The sequence below is a fragment of the Anser brachyrhynchus genome, assembly GCF_964034855.1.
Source record: "Anser brachyrhynchus genome assembly, chromosome: 1".
Classification (NCBI taxonomy): Eukaryota; Metazoa; Chordata; class Aves; order Anseriformes; family Anatidae; genus Anser; species Anser brachyrhynchus.
The window spans coordinates 19,255,418-19,268,688 of record NC_137694.1 but is presented as its reverse complement, the minus strand read 5'-3'; positions in this window follow the sequence as shown (position 1 = coordinate 19,268,688).

The window sequence follows — 13,271 nt, the reverse complement described above, 5'->3', positions numbered from 1 at the left end:
ATCACTTATTCTGACAATTATCTCCGGTGATTTTTATGAGGCTATCTGTGTGAGGAAGTGGTGGAAGCTAAGCCTCTACTATGTGATTTCACTTTATTCTTTATAATGACAGTGGGTATTCTTTATCAAAATACCTTGAAATTTCAGAATAATACAGATAATGCACATATAAACATAACAATGAGTGGGGAAAGGAACAAATATATGTCAATAAATACTCACTTTCTGCTACCCATGTTCTTCTTCATTAAAACCTGAAGTGCTCAGATCAATGAAACAGTCATGTTTAACACTGTAATTAAATAGACCCTTGAACACAGAAAACTAATCTGCCACTGAAAATCAGTGTATCTATATCTTCTAATTCCCATTTTTTTGTAAGCTTGTTATAATTGATAACAAACTTAATTGTCATATTCTTGAAAATAAATATCTACCCTCTTATGATTATTATTAATAAGAATAATAAATAAATCTTTCAAACACAGTCATTAGCTATATGAGAAAGATAGTCCCAGGAAAAAAGATCGTCTTAATGCTCCCCATCCAACCTGCTACTTCCAATGGAATTTTAGTGGGTCAATGAATACAGCTATCTAATATAATCTGAGAACTCACTGATTCACTATGTAATTGAAGTATCTCAAGATGAGTAAAGTATCTGTTGAAAAACATTATCTACTACATTCCTGAAGCACCTGTGAAAACAGAAATCTTTTCTTCTCCTTAGAATCTCTCTCCGCAAATTACAGTTGCCAACTCCATGAGTGTCCCATAGCATCATCACAGATGGACATATGAATGGTAACTTCCAAGAAAACTTCAGGTTCAATAAAAAGTGAACTACTTAAATTGTCTCCCTAGGTTCTAATTGACTTTTTTAGAGGAGGCATCCTTCCTCAAAGGTAAGTTATTCATCATGGTGCTAGTTACAGTTGGATCCTAAGTTGTTTTCATTAAAACTTTTCTGTAATAAAATATTGTATTGGTGGTACAGGAGTTTACACAGAGTTAAGGACTTTTCTACTTCCCATGCTGCCCTGCCAGCAAGGAAGCTGGGAGTGCACGAGAAGCTGGGAGGGGACAGAGGCAAGACAGCTGACCCAGACTGACCAACAAGATATTTCACAGACACTAGGAGGAAAATTAACTCTACCCTAGCTGAAACCAGGAGAATAACACATTGATATTTTCAGTTGTTGAGAGTCATTCTCACACAGAGCTATGGACTTTTCTGCTTCTCATGCTGACCTACACAGTCAGGACAACTGACCCAGACTGACCAAAGAGATATTCCATACCATATGACATCATGCTCAGCAATAAACCTAGGATAAAGAAGGAGGAAAGGGGAGACATTTGGAATGATGGCATTTGTCTTCTGAGGAAACCATTACGTGTGATGAGCCCTGCTTCCCTGGAATTGGCTGAACACATGCCTGGTGATGGGAAGTAGTGGATGAATTCCTTGTTTTGTTTTGCTTATATGTGCAGCTTTTGCTTTACCTAGTAAAGATCTGGTAGATCTTTGATAGAAAAGTCTTTTGACAGATATATTCTAAATGAAATCCCCATCTCAGCTATAAACTTCACACTGTCTACTATTAAGTAGAAAAGTCCTTAACACTGTGTAGGCACTGGTCTCCAACAGCTAAAAACATTGGTGTGTTATCATCACTGTTTTCATCTGAAATCCAAAACACAGCATCATATGAGACTCTTTGAAGAAAATAAACTCTGTCTTAGCCAAAACCATGACACACACAGAGAAGTAATTCACTTTTATTTATGTGCTGCTATGCTGAAGGTAATTAAACTTGTTGCTTTCATGTTTCAAACCAATCTTTCCACACAGTACTGTGCTAAGTTTGTAGCCATCCCTGTTTGCTTGGTATATGTCTGTTCTTTTCTTGTATAACAGGTTAATGAAGAGTCCTACTGTCTTGGAAATAGGTTTAATCTTTGATTAAGGTTAGAATTTCATATACATGATGCATATATATTCAGTTAAGGATGATAGAATATTCTGAGTTGGAAGGAACACACCAGGATCATTTAATCCAACTTTTGGCTCCAAAAAGGACCACCCAAAAATCAAATCCTTTGTCTAAGACCATTATCCAAATATTTATTGAACTCAGGAAAGTTCCATGACCATTACCCTGGAGAGACTGGAAAGTTTTTCTAGTGCCTGACCACTCTCTCAGAGAAGAACCTTTTCCTGATATTGAACCTGAACCTCACCTGAATACAGTTTTATGTCATGTCACTGGTCATCAGAAAGAAGAGATCAGTGACTCCCCCTTCATTCATCTTCTTGAGGAAGCTGTAGACTGCAATGAGGTCACCCCTCAGCCTTCTCTTCTCCAAACTGAACGAAGTGACCTCAGCTGCTCCACATATGTCTTTCCTTCTAGACCTTTCACCATCTTTGTAGCCCTACTTTGGACACTTTCTAATAGTTTTATGCCTTTCTTATATCATGCACACAATACTTGAGATGAAGCCACAGCAGCAGAGAGCAGAGTGGGACAATCACTTCCCTTGACTGGCTAGCTATACTGTGCTTAACACACCTCAGGATATGGTTGGTCCTTTTGGCTGCCAGGGCACACTGCTGGCTCGTATTCATCTTGCCATCAGCTAAAACCCCCAGATCCACTTCCACAGGACTGCTCTTGTACCACAATCTGTACATATATACAGAATTACCCCATCTCGGTTGTAGAATCCAGTACTTGCTCTTGTTAAATTTCTTAGTCAATGATTGCCCAGCCCTTTAATTTCTCAGGATCTCTGTGCAAGGTCTCTCAATGAAGTCAACATATCCTCCTAATTTAGTGTCATCCACAAACTTACTTAGTACACCTTCAAGTCCTGCATTCAAGTCATTTATATGAAAACATTAGAGAACTGGCCCTAAAAAAGAGCCCTGGGGAGCCCCACTGTTGAGTAGCTGTCAGCCTGATGTAACTCCCTTTATTATCACCCTTTGAGCCCAACCTGTGATCCAATTTTTCATCCATTGTACTATATACTTGTTTAGCTGTATACTAGACATTTTGTCCAGTAGAATACTGTGAGAAACAGTATCAACAGCTTTGCTAAAATCCAAAAAGACAACATCAAATGGCTTCCCTTGGTCAACTAGGGGGGTGAACTTGTCATAAAAGGAAATTAAGTGTGTTAAACAGGACCTTCCCCTCAAGAACCCATGTTAGCTATGACCAATGATTGTATTATCTTTTACGTGTTTTTCAGTAACTCCCAGAATATTTTTCTCCGTAATTTTGCCAGGCACCAAAGAGAGACTGACAGGCCTGTAACTACTAGGGTCTTCTTTCTTACCCTTCTTGAAAATTGGGACTGCATTTGCCAGCTTCCAGTCGATGGGGACCTCTACAGATTCCCAATCCAAACTTTTAAATTCCAGGGTTCAAAAAATGATATGTTTGATATCTTATGTTTTACATCCACTTCACCTCTTACAGTTTACTAAAGCTATAATAATCCTTACTAGTGATTTATATCATTTGCTTTAGAAAGAATGGTATATCATAACAAGGAGGCAATTAACTGTCCTTGCAGAAGGTTCTTTGCTCACATGATAGGCACACCTCCACATTGTTTCTCCATTACCATTATGGTTACATTCCATGTTCTTCAATGCTAGAGATTTATCACTCATTTTCCTTCAGTTTGAATTTGAAAGGGAAAAACAAATAATATATATGTATATATTAATAAAACAATACATATTGTTGTGTTAAAGGATGTAGCCAATTAACCGTTGTGGGTCTGGTCAGATTCAGGGTACTGAATTATCACGGTCACTGATTCACCAATAATGTATTAACTGATATGGGTCTGGTTGGATTCAGGGTACTGAACTGTCACGGTCACAGATTCACCAACAATGCAGCACACACTCACTCTAGTCGTGTTCAATGAGAATTATCACAGCTAGGAACAATGCAATTAAGTGCAATTTATTACAGTAACAGGTACACAGGTTCTTTGGATTGCTGGCAATAAATTCACTGCCTGCAAAAGCAAGCTAGCATGCATGAAATAAACAGGTACACAGTCTGGCTATTAACACATTAAAAGGCACAAAGACTCTATAGATTCCACAGAGACACCTGATATAACCAAGTGTTCAAATCTTACCCTACGGTGTCCCAGTGGGGGGGGGGGGGGGGGGGGAAGGGGGGGGGGGAGTGGGAAGAGGCTCAGCCCGTCGACTGATCCCAGATATCGGAAGGTATCCTTTATGATGGTATCTTCCCTAACATGCCCTTTCTCTTAAGCCAATTTATATTATTTTCTATCTTTTCAGTGGAGCTTGAGAGACTCTAGTCAAACATATCTTGGTTATGATTGGTGAAAAGTTTTCCTGTCTCCGTTTAAAGGTATAGGCTCAGAGTGCGTGCTCAGTGAGGGGTGGACGCACCTCGGGGGTGGGTAGCTTTTGGGATGGATGTTTGTTTTGGTATTATAATGATATTATAATGAGCAAAAGTTCACTAGAGTACAGCATTTTGTCAAAAACATGACAGGTCGTTGGCTCAGGGTAGCAAATGTGCATCTTATCGGTCTTTGTGTGCCCAAGAACAATCGAGTCCCCATCTGATCACAGAGACTAGCCACAGTGTCTCCACTCCACTCCTCTCTACGCTCTATACTGTTCCTTAGAGTCAGCACACCAGGTTCCCCTAGTGCAATAGCATCTAAGTTTGGAAGCCTAGGGAATGCTTAGGTAATGCAGCTACAGTCCACCCTGAAAGCTTCTTCAGTGCTATACATTTTCTTTAAAATGGGAATATTAGTTTAATTTTCCTAGTCAGCGTAGGCAATTACTCCACACATATTCAAATGTCTCTTCCTGTAGGAAGTTTCCATTTCCTGAATAAATGTTTGAACATCTTTGCAGCCTTATGAAAGGTAGTTGTTTCACTGTTAGAGAGCTTTTAGACAGAACTTAGTGCTGCCCTTCTGTTGTCAAGATGGGCATAATGAAGACACAATAGCATGGAACTTAGACTTCAGATCTACTTACATCAACCACCAATTTTTGGCTATTAGGATATCTCCCTCCTTACCTCTGTCCTCTGCCTTATGCCACCTCTAGTCTCTGTCATACCTTTTACTAAGTGTTTTTAACATATAAAAAATGCAATGATGTGAATCTTGGATAAAAAAAAAAAAAAAAGAGAAAAGAAAAAAAAAAGAAAAAAAAAGGTTTTATTTCCATGATCATAAATATCAAGGAGATAGCAGTCCTCAAGGATGATCTGTATTTATGTGTGAAACTCTGTTAGCAAAACAAATCAAATGCTCTGTCCTGTTTCTTACTTGTCATTCACCACTCTCCTAAAGCCATCAGTCAATAATTCAGAGACAGAAATGCCATGTGATTTAGCTACACGATGACAAGACAGTGCGTTGCAGGATTGAGCCTTTAGTGAGACACCCAAAAGTTAGACTTTGTTTGGCCAAACATATCAAACAGTAAAGTATGCCAAATAAATTTATAAAAATCAAAGCTTATTTGTGAACAGAAATGAATAATTCAGTAACTGTAATAAATAATTAAACCTGCCCTGGTTTAAAGACTGAGCTATGCCTTCACCTTCAGAAGCAGTCCCAGCACACCAGTATTCAGGCAGAATGATAGGATCAAATTGGGAAGCTTTTCCTGATATTGGCTCCCAAGCTATCCTGATCAGCAGCAAGAGGCAGTTTTGAAGTCTTCAAGACAGTTAACAGCTTTCATGAGAACTAAAATGCATTTTAGCTAAGGTGTTGCTATTATCAATATTAATTACACAGCTTCAGAGGCCAAGTTCTATCCCCTGTTTCACTGGTGAAACACCCCTGACTTTAATGGGGCTTTACAAGCAGGTCTGAGAACAGATTCAGGCTTTTTGATTAAAACTATTTTCCTTCCACCTACTATAACCTACTATATTTTACCACTCTCCATTTAGAATAAAGAGCATAGTTAGCTAAATTCTGCTTATAAGTGAATATCTTTTCATTTATTTATTTATTTATTTATTTATTTTTTTAAGGACAGGCAGGAGAGCTGTGACCAATTTGAATATCTTTTAAACTTACATATCCTTATGTATATATGTGGATATACACATACAAATACATGTATCTATATCTGTGTATGTGTATGTATATATATTTACATTTATATATATATTTACACACAGAATCACAGAATCAGTCATGGAATCCTAGAATGGTTTAGGTTGGTGGGGATCATAAGGATCATCCAGATCCAAACCCCCTGCCATGGGCAGGGATGCCTTCCACTAGACCAGGTTACTCAAATCCCCATTCATTCAACCCATTCTTCCTTTTATCAGTGACACACTTATAGAAGCATTTATTGTTGCCCTGAATGTCTCCCTATATATTGATGTCCCTGAATAGATTTAATCCTTTCAGGGCTTTAGCTTTCCTAACCTGATCCCTGTCTGCTTGGACAATATCTTTGTATCCCTCCCAGGCTACCTGTCCTTGCTTCCACTCTCTTTAGGCCTCCTTTTTCTACTTGATTTTGGCCAGGAGCTCCTTTTTCATCCATGCAGGCCTCCTGACATTTTTGCCTGACTTCCTCTTTGTTGGGATGCATTGCTCCTGAGCTTGGAAGAAGTTATCTTTGAATATTAACTATCTTTCTTGGGCCCTTCTTCCCTCCAGGGCTTTATCTTGTGGTATTCTACCAAGCATGTCCCCGAAGAGGCCAAAGCCTGGTCTCCTAAGAACAGTATATATATTTACTTTTATATGTATGTCATATATTGACTTCAAAAACTACTTTTAAACTTGTTACATTCAAAATCTTGTTATGGGGAAAGGGAGCATACCAGATGTGGAGCTAAGATTTAGTGTTGGTGTAATCAATATTCTAAGAGTACAATAGTCCTGATTATCTGATTAATACAGGAAAACATAATTAATAATACTCTTAAAACTGTAGTACAAAAATAACCTTCCTAGTACTTACTGCTGTTCCCTTCCATATCCCTCTGGTTTCTAAGTCCCTTCTCAAGATGAATGGAATTGATATGGCTTCTGACAAGTCATATTATGTTCTGAGGTGTTTTCTAGAGAAGTGTTGTGTTCATGGGGGTTGTTTCTTCCCCAGTGGTGTAGTGGTGCACTTTGATGTATCTTTGAATGCTTCCTTACCTCTGACTGCTGCCTTCTGACTGCTCCCACTTGAGGGACAAATGTAGCCCCACAGCCTCTCCCAGACTCAGCTCTTTGTTGGGCAGTGAATCCCAGCCAGACCCTTCACACAGAGGCACTGTCAGACCTCAAGCTCAGGCAGGGGAGGCAGCAAACATTTGGTTTGCTTACGGCAGCATAAGGCAGCTGCTTAAATAAGCCCAGCCCAGCTCATGACAGAGTATGCCCCAAAACTCTGTACTGTAGATCAGTGCAATCTTTTATTAGAAATGGCAAAAAGTCGTATCTGCTAGGCTAAATTTTGCTATATTTGCATCATTTTGAAAGTATTAAGAAATATACAAGGGAGCCACAAAGATTATACAATGAAATAAATGCAAGGAACAAAAATTTTCTTCCTGAAACATTCTTTTCATGATCAAATACTTTAAAATCACGTTTATTTAATGTCTAGATAGATTTCTTTCCTTATTTTCCCCCCAATAGAAAACCATTTTAAGTCTTAACATAAATCAAAGTTGCAGGAATCTTAAGTCAATATGCAAAAGTGAACATGCATTCGCTGCAAACTGAGCAGCTGGCCTGAAGAATTTCTTGTCTTCATCTACTAATACCTGTACAGTATTTTTCCTCTACAAATTAAAAATCAGACAGAATACCAAGGCTACATCTAACTCAGGAGAAAATGGAAACACTGCCAAGCATGCATCCCAGGTGTGTCATGACCAGAGCGAGGCGTGTCTGCTGCCTATTTCGTAGTTTTCAGACATATTGGTTAAAAGCCATGAAACTTCTAGACTTCTGTAAAGCCTTTGACAAGGTCCCACATGACATCCTGGTCTCCAAATTGGAAAGATAAGGGTTTGATGGGTGGACCATTCAGTGGGTAAGGAGTTGGCTTGAAGGTCACACCCAGAGAGTGGTGGTCAATGAGTTTATGTCCAGGTGGAGGCTGGTGATGAGTGGTATCCCTCAGGAGTCTGTCCTGGGACTGGTACAGTTTAATATCTTTATCAGTGACATAGACAGTGGAATCAAGAGCACCCTCAGCAAATTTGCAGATGACACCAAGCTGAATGGAAAGGATGCCATCAAGGGACCTGGAAAAGCTTGAGAATTGGGCCCACGTGAACCTAATGAGGTTCAGCAAGTCAAAGTGCAAGGTACAGAACCAGGGCTGGGTCAATCCTGGACATGAGTACGGACTGGGAGAAGAATTTATTGAGAGCAGCCCTATGGAGAAGGACTTGGGGGTTCTGGTGGATGAAAAGCTCAACATGAGCCAGCAGTGTATACCTGCAGCCCAGAAGGCCAACTGCATCCTGGGCTGCATCAACAGAGGAGTGGCCAGCAGGTCGAGGGAGGTGATTGTCACCCTTTACTTGTAAGTGGGGGGCTTGTGAGTCCCCACTTGGAGTACTGCGTCCAGGTCTGGGACTTCCAGAACAAGAAGGATGTGGATCTGTTAGAATGGATCCAGAGGAGGGCCACGAAGATGTTCAGAAGGCTGGATAACCTCTCCTATGAAGAAAGGATGAGAGAGCTGGGGCTGTTCACACTGAAGAAGAGAAGGCTCCAGCGTGCCCTCATTATGGCTTTTCAGTTCTTAAAGAGGGCTTATGAAAAAGAGCAAGGGCAACTTTTTATTCAGGCAGACAATGACAGGACAAGGGGGAATGGTTTTAAACTGGAAGAGGGAGATTTAGATTAGATGTTAGGAGGAAATTCTTCACTCAGAGGGTGGTGAGGCACTGGAACAGGTTGCCCAGAGAGGTTGTCAATGCCCCATCCCTGGAGGTGTTTAAGACCAAGTTAGATGAGTCCCTGAGCAATCTGATCTAGTGAGTGGCATCCCTACCTATGGCAGGGGAGTTGGAAATATATGATCTTTAAGGTCCCTTCCAATGCAAGCCATTCTGTGATCCTGTGAAGATTCTATGAAAACCTAATGGGGATCTGATTGCTGTCTTAGCTACCTAATGAGTGGTTATAAATAAGATAGAGACAAACTCTTCCAGGAAGGTCCCAGAAGAAGGTAATGAACAATTTTTGGGGGGGAAATCACAATCAAATACAGAAGAAAAAAAAAAATCACAGTGAGGGGTTGTCAACCATTGTTGAAGCTGAGACATATTGTGCAAACTTTGTTCCTTGATATATTCAGAACTTAATCGGACAAGGTCATGAGCTTCAAGATTCAACAGCAGCTTGGATCCAACTCAGAAGCTGGTTATGCTTAGAGATAGGTTTGGAATAAATGGTCCCCTCCAGTTTAAATAATCAAACAATTAAAGTTAAACAATCAATCAAACAAACAAAAGTTTGATATCAGAGACTGTTACCTCTGGTATATTTATATAAGAAAATTTAAGACAGGTTAATATCTGCTTAAACATTTTGAGAAACAAAGTCATTGTGAGCTAGTTTCAACAATCCAATCTCAGCAACATAAGGAAAATGAGCAAACTATGTGATTTTACATCTTCTAGTAAGCTGATGGAGGAGAGGAAAAGCAATCTAAATGTAGTTCAAAGTAGTAGAAAACAGAGACTTACACTCTTGGTGCTTTACTGACTATAATCTTCATTCATTCTAACTTCTTAAATTAAACTGTAAAAAATCTGTCATGCTTATTTAGCCAAATAAAATAAATACTTCCCTTTTAATTTAGGAAGACTATAGTCACAGTTAGTGATGAAGCAAGTTAATGGAGCTCATAGGCTTCTTACTGCTAGACTATAGAAGAAAACTCTGATTACTACATAGGTGTCTTAAGAGTTAAATATATATAAAATAGAAATAACTGATTTTTCTTCTTCACCTCTTCTTGTTGAATTGCTTTTTAACTACTGAATGTAATATGGATTTGGAAAAAAAAATCTGATGAGATCAGAATATTTTCTATTTTACCAAAAATAGGCCAAAACATTTCAGAGATTTTATAATTTAATTATTATTTTTGTTGATTTTGGTGTTCAGCCACATAAGCGATTTTAAGCAGCACGTTCATGTGTTTCTTATAGATTATTTTAGTGCACTCTATTTACTGTTTAGCAAATATTTCCTATAGTCACAACTATTTATTTAAGACAACTAAAAATTCTAAAAAATCATTTTTTAATATTTTCTGTAAATTTATTTTTATTATTTTGTATATTTTCCTCCCATATTTTATGTTTATTGTACCTGTCCAAGCTAAGAAAGGGCACAAAATTCTTTGCACATGCATGAACATATCATTCACAGAATTCCAAAGGAAATTTTGTCAGAAGATGAATAATCTGCTTTACTACACAGAACACCTATGTGATCAAGTGGTTAACATTTAATTTATTCTTTTTAATATCTACTGGTGAAGACAGAACTGATTGAATTTCTTCTCCCTTGCTGCTGAACTCTGTTAACGATCTTCTCATCTTGGCTTAAGCAAATGTTCCTACCATTTAGATTAATGGTATCTTTAAGGACCATTTTTGTTTTACCTCAGAACCAGTATATATTCAAGTTTGTTTAAATGTTTAGAATTCATTCTGATCGTCAGTGTATAATACGGAAGATGTATGAAGTTTATTTTCTTGTGAGTTCTGATTGACTTCTGAATTCTGGATGGGTTATTCCACTAACAATGGAAGCATAGGAAGCCAAATTTTTTAACCTCCAGACAGCAGCTACTTAAATTACCTTTTCTACAACGCTGGGAAATCTCATGAAAGTATTTATAATTCTTTATTTTTCCTTCTGATTCCTAAATTCATTAAAATATTTATATTGGTACTTTGTCATCTTACTGTACACAGTTACAAAACAAACAAAAAAAGGGTTCAAAAATAATATTTAATGGGCTATTATATTATCTTACAGTTATTCATACTTGAATAAGTATTTTCCAGTAGCAGGAAATATTTAAAGGGAGCAATTTATCTATTATTCTTCCAAAACCTTGAGAAGCTTTAGTCTTTCAAGAGCTCTGCAGGTCTTCTGTACACACACATACACCCATAATTGTATGTGTGAAAGTTTCTGTTCATGTATCACACTTTTTACTCCTTAATGTGAAAAAATAACAATAATAAACAATATAGTATTATACTTTCAGAAGATTATAATGTCATAGCAAAATCAAAAGATATCTACCACAAATAGTAGATATCTACCACAAACAGATTTAGTTTCAGGGAAGTATTATCAACATGTCCACTTAAGAGAAATGTTCTCAGCATCTTAATAAAGTCCTAAGTAGTCATCTTTATGTCTAATATAACTAAATATTTTTCAGAACTATTTTCTAATCAGAAGGAATATCTAAAAAATGAATAATACCTATCATACCTATCTTGTCTTTCAGCCATTCCTCTCAGTTTTGTATCGGCTGCAAGCTCGATGAGGGTGTACTGTGTTCCAGTGTCTAAGAGTTTAAACAGAATTGGTCCTCGTATGAGACCCAGGACACACCAGGAGTGACTGGCCTACAGCTGGACTTCATGCTCCTGGTCGGTCTTTTGAGCCCAGCAGTTCAGTCAATTTTTAGTCTGTCACTGAGCACTTACCTAATCCATACTTTATCAGTACTTACACTTCTTGAATAGTCAAAATCCAGCATTTCCTTTTGCCGCTTCTGTTCATCTACCTTTGAAATAGCATATTACCCATTAACTGTTATTTTTTACATATAAGCTGTAAAAATAAAACAGAATAACAAGTTGTACAGTGAATTAAAATTTTTAGAAACTGTATAATGTTCATCGACAGGATGCATCAAAGAGTATTTTATCAAGTATTTAGTTTCCATTTGATTGCCTCACTGACATGAGCTGCTGCTGGCTACCTCATCCCATCATTAACTTCAATAATGCAAGGTTTTTAAACATACCTGTAATGGCCATACTTTCTTCATCAAGCTTATGTATCTTGAAAATCCCTGTGTAAACAAAACCTGTATGAAAATACTTGACTTTATTCAAACACGATGTCTTAGAAACTATTTATTTTTGGCCTTAGGACTGACAAAAGTCTAAGAAAATGTTACCCATACTGAAGACTACCTAAAACAATAGTAGAAATTTGGCTTCTGAAAACAATATAGGAAAGTCCTGTTGCTGAAAGCAGAAGTGTTTTACTATATGAAAAATGATCTCTGTCCTTGGGTGGAATATCAGAAACAGAAAAGTACAATGTTTTCACATATTATGTTCTTTAATTCAAGTGAATAAAATTGATATTGGAAGTTTTTTTAAAAAAATAGTTTTTTCTGTTTTGAATGGTGTGGTCTGAGAATTACCTACAGAAAATAAATAATATGAGTAGAAATTTGATCTCAAAATATAACTCAAAATGGATAATTGACTTAATAACCTGTTTCATAATGATATCAGAAATATAATTTTGTTGAATTCACTGTACAAAATTTAGCTAGTTTTATAAATAATGTTAAAATCAATGAGAGGAAAATGTAGCAATGAAGAAGTATGATAGTAGGTGAAATAATTAAATACTATTATGATATCATGTGAACATCTCCCTTGTCAAAGAAGGTATACTGATCAGCAGTATCAGGTGGCAGGTTGGGTAATTATACATGCTCTTCTATTTCTGTCCACAGAAGACTAGGAATGGCAAAATGAGAACAGCCCAAACATATTTGCTTTGTCCTCAAAAGTCTGGTCCTTAGAATGTGAGTCATGGCCTGTCTGTTGCAGACATATTTCTTCATGTTGTGTGGGATCTGAAACTTTGATCATGGAGTTGACAAAGATGGAATACAGACTCCATGATTTGTAAGATTATGCCAACTCAGCAGATAAGAAAACTAAATTGTCTTGATACAGAATGATTATGGGAAGGAAAAAATCATTATGGTCAATAACTAATTTTTTATGAATACAAAACCCTGGACTCTGCTATGAATTCCAACTATCATTACCTGATGAAAAAAACAAACAAACAAACAAAAAAAAACAACAATCAAATTAACAAGAACTTAATTCTAAGACTCTCACCTGTACTTAACTAGAATCTGGATCCATTTTTGAGGTTTGGGGAAAGATGGTGTTGAGGAAAACACA